The sequence below is a fragment of the Cydia fagiglandana genome, chromosome 26 (assembly GCF_963556715.1).
Source record: "Cydia fagiglandana chromosome 26, ilCydFagi1.1, whole genome shotgun sequence".
NCBI lineage: Eukaryota > Metazoa > Arthropoda > Insecta > Lepidoptera > Tortricidae > Cydia > Cydia fagiglandana.
The window spans coordinates 3174742-3186836 of NC_085957.1; the positions used below are offsets into that span (position 1 = coordinate 3174742).

General features: G+C 34.9%; 1 protein-coding gene across 1 annotated transcript in view; it reads right to left on the minus strand.

The window, feature by feature from the left end:
• Nucleotides 1-12095, minus strand: part of LOC134677586 (limbic system-associated membrane protein-like) — a 322342-nt gene that overhangs the window by 235454 nt on the left and 74793 nt on the right. The gene's annotated exons all lie outside the window — the stretch shown is intronic.

Here is a 12095-nt window from a genome sequence, read left to right on the forward strand (position 1 = left end):
CAAGAAAAAGTCATTCTCGAATAGATGGCGCACACACCTTTAGCCTATTCTCGGCTAGATGGCGTTGACGATTTTGACCGTTTGATATTTGACAATTTTAACACATATCAGTGAAAGAACATGGGTCAGTATGGAACAATAAAAATTAAAAATCATTTATCCGTAAACATTTTTTTTTATTAATTTATACATTTTCAATTTTATTTTAAGTTTTAATCGTGTGTCGATAGATGGCAGTAAATGTACCGTGACTACAAACAAACTTTACTTTGGCAATAGCCCTCTATACTATCTATTCTATAATGTTCGACACAATAATTATTGTTCAGAATAAAGAAATAAAGAAATAATTCTCTTTGGCCTAGATCGTTTACAAGTTATATTTGGATGGCACAGATTTAGAAAGACTTATAATGACGCTAACCTCAAAATCGTAATTAGATTCCAAAAAATGTTGCCACTGCAATAATTTGTTTGTAAAATAGTAAAATTCCTTTTTATAAATAAACACGCTAAGATAATTTATTTATTGATAATTTTACTCCTACGATTTAAAAAAGTACTTTTATTTACTTATTTTTACATAAATACAAGACGCGCTAGTAAAACGTGGCAACATTGTCTTACTTTTTTTGGAATCTAATTACGATTTTCAGTTTAAGCCACTCACTCCGCGATTTCGTCGCGTCGCTACAAGTACATGCGGCCCACCACAATTTTGGTATCTAGCCACAGTAGTTACCGCCGCGCACCGCTACAGGACGCATGCCTGCACGGATATGATGGTCGTTCTTATCTACGTGACAGCGTGATAAAACGGTGTCAGTCGCTTTCTATCCCGCGGTGTTAAAAGGTGACAGTTATTTTATCACGTGGATAAAGATGGATATAATCGATAATACGCCGGCTGCACGGATATGATGGTCGTTCTTGTCTACGTAACAGCGTGATAAAACGGTGTCAGTCGCTTTCTATCCCGCGGTGTTAAAAGGTGACGGTTATTTTATCACGTGGATAATACCTACCATCCATAATACGCAGGCTGCTTGCGCTTGCGTCATAGTTCGTTTTTTTAAGCATTAGAAATAAGGTAAATAATCTTGATGTGTCTTTTAATTGAAAAACACGTTTCAAAAATAAGTTACGGCTAATATGTAACAATTATGTATCTAATACGATCATTTATATTCTTCTGCTTTCATAAGTAATAGTTACTGATTTTTAAAAAGCGTTTTTCAATTAAAAGACATGTCAAGGTCGCTTACCTTCTCTCAAGTTCTTTCTAATGCAAAAAAAAATGAACTATAGCGGTATGTACCGGGAAACCCATGTTATTGGTTACGACCGTAGCTTAGGGGTGTGTCAAAAAAGAAAAAGCGATATCAATAACATAATCGTCCTAGGATGTAAAGGTCCTAAATTAGCAAACTTTCCGCTTCCCGCGAACATTTAGACCCAAAACCCGCATTTTATTAGCCCTGTAGCCATTTCTAGCAACTTTGTCTACAATGGCCGTCCAAAACAATATACTTCAATTTTATATCTCGGGGTTTAAGTATGAAGTTAGTTGGGACCCCTTTTTAGTATGGCTCTGCCTAATTGGGTGGGATATGTCCAAAATAGATGGTAGGTAATACTACTTAAACAAATATAAACCTACATAAATCAAACACGATATAGTTTTTCATGAAATAAAACAATTTGAACAAATTATTATCATCTTTCTAGCGTTATCCCTAGTTAGGGTTCCGTACCCAGAAGGTAAAAACGGGACCTGGACTGGAAACAAGAGCTGGATCAGAGTTGCCGCAAATCGTGCTCAGTGGCGTGCAATAGGAGAGGCCTATGTCCAACAGTGGACGAGAGTAAGCTGATGATGATGATGGCTTTGAGGATAACGACGAAGAAGAAAAAGAAATACCTACATAGAAAACATCCATCACTCAGTAACAAATGTATGTCATTACAAGGATTCGAACCCAGGACCATCGGCTTCATAGGCCGGATCACTGGCAAGACTGGTCGGCAAAAGGTATACAAAATTAAGAGGCCTTTATGATGTTTTTAGGGTTCTGTTACCGTACCCAAAGGGTAAAAACGGGACCCTATTACTAAGACTCCGCTGTCCGTCTGTCCGTCGGTCTGTCACCAGGCTGTATCTCATGAACCGTGATAACTAGACAGTTGATATTTTCACAGATGATGTATTTCTGTTGCCGCTATAACAACAAATACTATAAAGTACGCAAACCTCGGTGGGCGAGTCCGACTCGCACTTGTCCGGTTTTTGTCCAAGCTGAGATGGAGATTACGCTTCATCAATGATAGACTTAAAACTTACTTACTTTGAGTGTCATTAAAATTTCTTTGTCGTTTTACATGTGTGTAAAATGTATAGTTATTGTTGCAATAAAGAATATTTTCTTACTTACTTACTTCATCTTTCCAGTTAAATTGTTAAAGTTTTCTTTTATACAAACTTTTACCTACTAGGTACTGCATTCAAATCGCGATTATTAACAAACGTGTTAGAAATTAATTCCAATTGTCAGAAGTTTGTCAAAAGTCACTGTACAATTATGTAATAAAGAAAGTAATATTTCAACAAAGCCGAAATAATTTCAATTAAATTCGATTGCGGACTTGTAAAAGAAGGAATAGCACGCCAAGCTCCGAAGTTATCCCAATTAAAATTTAACAAGTCTCGGATTGTCGAAGTTCCATTGTTATATTATTCCACTCCATTTCTTTTATTAATTTTTGTTTGTTGTGGTCTGAGGCATACTTTACTTTGACTTGACGAATCATAACAAGAGATGATAAAAAAACATCATAAAGGCCTCTTAATTTTGTCAAAGAGAATAGAGTATGGAGGGGTCCTGTCGTAGTAAATTTTGTAGTCACTGTAAAATGACTGCCATCTATCGACACACGACTAAAACTCAAAATAAAGACGTATAAAATTATCAAATGTGTATATTGATTAAATTATTTTACTATTTTTATATCATTTTGATTCATGTTCATTCCCTGACATCTATGTGTTAAAATTGTTAAACATGAAACTGTGTCGTCACGTCAATCTAGCCGAGCATATGACAAAGGTGTGTGCGCCATCTATCCGAGAATGACTTTTTCTTGATTTCCGAAGCACGTTTTTTTCTTAGGCTTTATTCATCTTATACAAAGTTATATATGTCTTTGATTTTGTATACCTTTTGACGACCAGTCTTGCCAGTGATCCTGCCTATGAAGCCGATGGTCCAGGGTTCGAATCCCGGTAATGGCATACACTTGTTACTGAGCGATGGATGTTTTCTATGTATTTCTTCTTCTTCGTCGTTATCCTCAAAGCTGAGGGTCATCATCATCATCAGCCTACTCTCGTCCACTGCTGGACTTAGGCCTCTCCTATTGCACGCCATTGAGCAATACTTGCGGCAACTCTGATCCAGCTCTTGCCAGCCGCCTTGCGAAGGTCATCGCTCCATCTAGTCTGCGGGCGTCCAACGCTACGATTGCCGATGCGCGGTCTCCACTAGAGAACTCGTCTACCCCAACGGTTATCGGTTCTACGGCTAATATGACCGGCCCACTGCCATTTCAGCTTGGTAATCCGATGGGTTATGTCGACGACTTTAGTTCTCTGACGGATGACTTCATTTCTAATAAGTACGATCCCTCAGAGAGACTCCGAGCATAGCCCTTTCCATAGCTCGCTGAGCGACTTTAAATTTATGGACCAGTCCGCTGCTGAGGGTCGTGACGTGACCACCATAAGTAGCTCTATCTGTAAGAAGTCTCCAGGCTGCTCTGTTCTGTTCTATGTGTTTTTAGGTATATCGTTGCCTGAGTACCCGCAACACAAGCCTTCTTGAGCTTGCTTGCTAAATAATGGCATTGGAAATAAGGTATTACCATGTGTATATTTGGACGAAGTGTTTATAACGTAAATTACATGTTAGCTTGAAATTTAGTATAATACAGGGTGCTTCCTGTAACAGGAGCAATAAATTAAACTAAAGGCTGAACTCCTCAAACTGACCAACATTTGTTCAGCAACTTTTAAAAATTATGAATACTTTAGACTTCCTCTTTTTCATACAAAATATATATTGCTTTCAATGTACGCTGACATCAATGTGTTTGACGTTACTTTTAACATAACAAAATGTGCAACATATTGCGTCTTAGAATAAACTTTAAGGTGGATGTCTAGGGATGGGATGCCGATTATCAGCCAAAAGATGGCGTCACTGTGCACGAATTGTGGATTTTCACTATTTCTCCCAAAATACAAAGTTTCATTAAGATGTGTTGATATGTGCGAAAACTATAAAAAATATTACATCCAAATCGAGACATGTTTAACTCAACAGTGTCTCATTTCGTTATTATCGGAATCCAACTGCAAAATATTGCAATTTCTTGCATTCACGCACACTTACATACCTAAAGTCAGTGTCAAATGTCAGTAGATTTGGAATGTTACAATAAAGTATCCTAGAGGGCGCAGTTCAGCGCATGAAATTTTATTTTTTGTAAAAACAATTTAGAATTTAAATTCTTATTTGTGACATTGACAAGTAACTTGGAACCAACTGGAATTTTGAAACGTAAATTGTCATGTGCTTGTGGCACCCACAACATCTGTTTTGAATAAATTTAAGCTAGTTACAATGATTCTGGGTTCAAATCACGACGGTGCTTATTTTTTTTGTTTTTTATTTTTATTTTATGAAAAGTTTTATAATTTATATATTGTTATTCTTATTATCAATTGAAAATGACGCAAATTATATTAGGTACCTAAAATTAAAAAAAACGCTTTTAACGTTACCTTAGTAGTAACGTAACACTACTAAGCTGGCGTGTGAGTCACATTGTTGGGGAAGAAATGAGAAACAGAAAAAATCAAAATATATCGTTCTTTAAACACAATAAAATATTGTGATTATGATGGGATGTGAACTCGTTCATTTAGGTATACCTTATATATTGTTGTACATAATTATAATTATGTTTCCTTACGTTTATACAGCAGTCAGCCTTACTTTCTGTACCTATCGTAAATATCGTAGTCATTGCTGGTCAGTCCTAAAAACTATACCTAACTATAGTTCGTTTTTTTAAGCATTAGAAAGAACTACAAAGAAGGTAAGCGATCTTGACATGTCTTTTAATAGAAAAACGTTTTTAAAAAATCGGTAACTATTACTTATGAAAGCAGAAGATTATAAATGATCGTATTAGATTCATAATTGTTACATATTTGCCGTAACTTATTTTTAAAATGTGTTTTTCAATTAAAAGACGCATCAAGATTGTTTACCTTATTTCTAAAGCTAAAAAAACGAACTATAAAGTAAGTAAGTATACCTTTACCTACATTTTATTGAAATTATACATAGTTACCATTTTACATAAACACCTAATGTTCTATCTAGATAGGTTTTTAGAAAATGCAATGCTAAAGGATATTGAGAGCATTTCCACGCTGGATGACTATATGGTCAGCCTTTCCACCTTTTCTAATATATATATACCTATTAAAACTAATTTAGAGTTAAAATAAATACTATACATTATATTATTATTTAGAAAAACAGTACTTAACCGTTTTAGTTAAGTTTTTAAAATGTACCTCCAACTTTTCCGTCCCCGTTGTCTAAGAGAACTAAGAGCCCGACCCGACAACCACGGAGACTACGCCATCGGAACGTTGGAACTCGGAGGTAAATTTTAAAAACTTAATTATACGCGATTAGGTAAGTCCCGTTTGATAATGATTAAAAATCGTAAAATAATCATGTGATAAAAAATAAGGTCATAAAAAGCCAAAAAAATGAAATAAAATAAATACAAAAAGAAATGAGTCTTTGTTCGTGGTTTGAACCCTGTCATGCTGTTCAACTTATTAGACTTATACTCATAAGCTAAAAGCCACTAGACCATTTGACCATAGTAGACCCGGGCGAAATATGCCTTCTTATTTAAGTAAGTAACCCATTACTATCAAAAATATCAAGTTTGAATTGATTTGAAATATAATTTTTCATTGTCGAATTATTGACATCCAAACGTTGCGAGCATGTTGCCCTTTAAACCAATTGGCAACGTCGCGCGGGGAAACCTTCTATAAATGTATGTCCTTTTATATTTTGTTATTTATGAATTTATGACGATTCTTCTAATACTTATGTTGCAAATTGATTAAATTATCGAGAGAAAAATGCTAATGCAAAGAAAACAAGAAATATCCGTTTCATTTCGCATGCTATGAAAGACGGTCATTGTTGTTGTAAAAGGTGTGCAGGAAATGATAGGGTAGACCGGGGGCAATAGTACCATTTTTTGGATAATGGTTCCTAGTTCAGAATGTATAGGAGTTGAACCAAAACTGTACGTACCTACATATGAAATAGTAGGTTATTGATTTACGTATTTTTGAGGGTAATTGTTGTTAACGGTAAGAATATGGTAGAAAATCCCGTTTTTGGTCAATGATTCCTTGTGTTACAATTAGGGCTTGCAATATCGGATGGTCTCCAATTCCGGAACTGATTTTCGATATTGGATTCGAATTCCGGAATTCCGGAACTGGTTCCGGAATTAGGGGTTATCGTATTTTACTTATTTTTTTTTGTAAAATCCAACAAAAAATGTGAAATTGTGATACTTTACGTTTATTAAAGTTAATATTGTGCGTGCGTTATGACAAGTCACACCGCTTGCTTGAGGTGTTTTTTTTTTTTCCAATTCATAAATAAATGTACGTTTACGTGTCTGATGAGCGAATGCTCTTTAAGGAACCTTAAACTAACATATCTCATAGTAAGATAATCGCTACTCACAATTATGACAAGTGTAACTCAATTCCTGGCCCCTATTTCACCAAGCCGACAGTGACATATGTCGAGTGTCAATTGCCAAGTGACAGGTGACAAGTGACAATTTAGTAGACTGTTTTTGTATAGAAATGCTTATAAACTTGACACGCCTTTAGTTACAATTGTCAATCTTTCATTTAATGACAATGATTTGATGAATCAAGAGTAGTTTTTATAAGTCGACATGTTTGTCAATTTGTCGGTAATTCTTGACATGAAATCGGAGCTGTGTCAGGCTTAGGTGACAATTGTAGTGTTTTCGTTGTTAGCAAACCCCGTTATTGGCAAACGTTGGCAAAACAAACTTTGTACCCTAAATTCGCCTTTAGGGTACAAATAAAAATCGCTTTTAAATTCTTCTTAACAAGCATGAAATCATAATAACACTATAAATAGTAATTGTTGCCTACGAAGGCGTTTAGTACTTCAACATTTAGGATTTGGAATAAGTTTCAGTATAGTTTTGATTGAGTTGGGGACAGGTAGCGAAATTAGGTATGTTTAGGTAAATAGGTAGGTATTGTTTTTTTTATAATTTACTTGGGCGAAGTTGGGCACTAACGGTAAAGTTAGGGTTTTGGTTAGAAAATGAATCTACGCGAAAGTAACAGAGGTGACATTCTTATACAAGGGAATACATAAAGTAGGTAAGAATAGATTTCTACTTTGACGTCACTGCACTTGCATTTGCAGAAAAAATAACTTAAAAGTAACAAAAAAATAATGCTTTCACGCCTTGTCAACAAATAATGTAGGTACGCTGCATTAGGTGGGATTGGGATCTCAATCAATATCATGTTAGTGATGACAACACGGTACACAGAAAGCAATTAACGATATCTTGTCAAGAATTGACAAATATATCGACTAGTAAAAATTACCCTTGTTTCACAAAATAATTGTCATTAAATTTAAGATGGACAATTGTACCAAAATACCTGTCATGTTTATATGAAATTCTATACAAAACAATCTACAAAATTGTCACCTGTCACTTGTCAATTGTCACTCGACATATGTCACTGACAAATGTCGGTGTGGTAAAACAGAGGTCTGTCATTTTTTGACAATTGCCATACCTGTCGTAGTTGGTGAAATAGGGCCCTGGTCAGTACACTCTTCATGAGCCCACAATTGACAATTATCACATTGCACCCATGTTTCATTGGATCTGCTTATACTATAAGGCTCACCACAGACTAGGCAATAGTATTCTTCTACAGAATCCTCCTTGTCGTTGAATATTTTTTCCTTTTCCGGTCCCTTTCCCCTTGTCTATTACCTTGCCTTTTCCCTTCCCTTTTGCTTTTTCCGTCTCATATTTTTCCTTTATTTTTGGTTTCTCCTAATGCTTTTTTAATATTTTTGGTAACGTTGTTAAGGAGTCGTTTGTACCGCGGTGTCAATTGTAACGGTACAATTGTCCCCGGCTCACATAGTTACTAATGCCCCCGAGTACCCAAAATTACATAAAGTACTTATATTTCAATTCCTTTACCTAACTCATCCCCATACTGCCCCACAAAAGAAACTTTGATAACTAACTAATCATAATCTAATACCAATCTAACTCTAGGATTATTTGGTTTTGAATAATATGACAAAATATTTCTCGTAAATACTTACTTTGATCACTCGAAAACAAAAATGGTCTCCGCGCACCTCCGTTCTACGTCGCAGCGAGCGGCCGACTAGTGTAGTGTAGTAAACGAAGCAAGTTGTTGTATGGAGACCCATGCATTAATTTCTCAGTCGATGAAATTTTGCTTGGTTATTGTATAGTATGAGCCGAAACTAACATATAAATATCCAAAAAAAAAACCACTCCTAAGTTAGGTATTTATACGTAAAAATACAAATCTGTTTATATATTGAACCGAGTAATTCCTCCGTCCAAAATTATTTTACCAAATAAGTTATTTGTATCAGTATCTGATACTAGAAAAAAATCTACAACTTTTGTCAAACATGAGAATATTTTTTTTACGATAATTCCTTTTTTGGCGCTCATTTTCATCGGAAAATTGCTCTGCCATTTTTTCCTTCTTATATGATCTTAGAATATAATTTGGCGTAGTGGGTAAGAAAATCCAAAATAAAAATGCATACCCAAGTTTATGTATTTTAGAACTATAAAAAACTGAGAGTGGAAAATTTCTCAGCCTGATTTCTTTTTTAATATATACTAAGTAGTCACGTATATACTTAAATCCAAAATATCCAAAAGAACTGTCATCCCTTGTACACCCCGCTCCTATACACTGCTCCCGATATGTTTAGTTTTGAATACGCTCGTTATTTTTTTGGATGTTTTTATAGTTGAATGGAAAGAAAACTGTGAACTTAATTCAATAAATAAAATGGATAGAGAAATTTTCCACAGCGAGTAAAAAGGCAATTTCTGAAAAAAAGTATAGTTACATGGTAAATTTTTTAGATTTTCAATTTGTATGTATAAATCGGCAATAAAATGGCATTCCAGTGAAAAAATTAGACTGAGCAATTTTCCGGTCCAAGCCACGCCAAAAAAATATATTTTGTTAATATTGGTATTTCTGCGGGGATTTTTTTTTGATATTTCATATATTGTTGCAATACGTTACATGAACATGTCCGGAGAAGAAAGTTTAAACGGAGCAATTTTCCTTAAAAAGATATTAACGATTTAAGACTTTAGGTATTTACTTAAATACTATTATTATTGTTCTTTGGAAATTTATACAATACTTTTTATTTATTGATACTTTATCAATACTGTAAAGCTTTTTCTGGCTGAGGAATTACTGCGGGGTCCACTACCTTTATTTACTACACTAAGTGAGCGGGTCCAGACAAGTATTGGGCTTTATCGTATATACCCACATATTCATATTTCGTTGTAATTGTGAAGATAATAACGATGGTACTATTGCCCCGTGGTACTATTGCACCCGGTCTACCCTACGTTTCTGCACTAGAGCAGTTTAGGTTCCAATTCCAAGTACGATTTTATTATTCTTTTTGCAATAAGGAATTGAAATTTGGGTATAAATGGATGTATAACAATTTCCATTCTGATATTTGACTCCCCATTCCATAAATAACGATATTACTTTTGGCCAAATTGTTAATTGAAAGTACCTACTCTCAAAAATACCTAGTATAAAAATGTATTTAAAAAACACATGCATTTTACTTTCCTTATATGCGAAATGAAAAGTAGAGTGTTTTAACTCGGGTGAAAGGCAACATTTTTGAAAAAAAATTCAACAAGAAATGATCACTTGGTTAATAATCTACTAATGTTATTGTTATGCACAAGTAGAACATATAGAATCTTGTTTATTTACAAGAAGATGACATTTTTTTCCACATACCTATATATTTTTGAGAAAAATATAGCTAGGTATTTTAGTTTAAAAATCATTGTTACAATAAATATAGGCTTTTCCAGCGAACATTTATATTTCTGCCGAACCGAAAGCAGAATTCACAAGGCTTTTCGGTGGACGACCGTTACGCGAATGATTGTTTGGACTGACCTTTCTATTAAATGTATAGTTATATAAATGTATTTTATTGTGTAATAATCATAATAATTATTAAGTTATATTAAATCTGGGAATGAAATTATATCAGAAAGGAGACTCTTAAATGAGTATACTCGTAACATGCTTTGTGCATTAAATATATCTCCCTCTATTGAGTGAAAATAAAACAAAATACACAGGTAATCTGTGTTGCGGTTTTAAAGTGCCATCTGTTACACCTTTGATAAATTAAAAATGATTGCTTGTCAAATGAAGTCGCCATGTTAGAATTACACCTACACTATAAGCATCACTCACACAAACAAGCAATGGGGCAAATTTTTACCAATATTCAAAGGCTTTTTTCTTAATAATATTAATCAATATCTAGTATTTTTTTACGTTAAGCGAAGACAGAAGTATATATACTACCCAAACATTACATATACAAGTGAAGAAACCCTATATAATAGGAGCTAGGGTGCCAAGAAGTTTGTATGAAATTCGAGCAAGGAGAACCACCTTAAAGTGTAATAAAAACCAAAACATGAGTTATTTTCAAAAGTTGCTGAACAAAATATGTTGGTCAGTTTGAGGAGTACAGCCTACAGTTTAATTTATTGCTCCAGTTACAGAAAACACACTGTATATTAAAACGTGTCGATATCATAAGGGCCTATTAAGAGGTAATTATACAGCCTGTGGGACCACGAGTGTGTTCTTATAACTCTTATAAGTGTCTTATTGGCCCATAGATAAATACCTTAAAACTACCATACATACATACATATGTGACGTTCCACGGCAAAAGGTACCTTATGGCGACTGGCGTTTAAGTCGCTTAGCGCCGCGATAATATTGGAGCGGTGTTAATAATAGTGTAAGCGCCAACCGCCATAAGGTACCTTTACTCGCGGGATGTCACATATAATCACGCCTATTTCCCGGAGGGGTGGGCAGAGACCACGGATTTCCACTTGCTACGATCCTAACATACCTCTTTCGCTTCCTTCACATTCATAACATTCCTCATACAGGCTCACTGGTTTAGGGTGCTCTTGACCTGGCCTCTCTCAGGATTTCCCCGATCTGATCAGAGAAAGTCCACCGAGGTCTACCCCTTCCAACTCCTTCCACTTCTCCCTCATACACTAAATTGCATGCTTCAAATAAAGCTAAAAGTGAGTAGGTAGTTATACAGTTATATAAGCTAATTGGGAGTTGTCGAAAACACCTATCCTTTGTATGTGTGTCTGTAGATGTTTCATTATGGAAATTTTAGGCCTTAAAACTACCAAAAAATTCAAGTAAGGGTCATTTAAATACGAAATAACTAGTATTTTAAGAGTGACCCAGTACGGCTACCATCAGTTTCGCAATGACATAAACGCTATCGTGAACGTAATTTATGATACTTTCTATGCATCTCTCTCGTACTGACATATTAGTGCGAAAGATATATATAGAAAGTAAAATACGTTCACGATAGCGTTTATGTCAATGCCAAACTGATGGTAGCCGTACAGGATACCGTAACCATGGCAACTAGTGACAAGAAAAAGTTGATTCACCTGTCTACATAAAAAAAAATTATAAACTATATCACATTAGCCGACGACACAGCTGAATAAAAACTAATTAACACTGTAGTTCCAGATCAAAAAGCCGCAGTCACAGTTGTCGAGTAAATACGTAC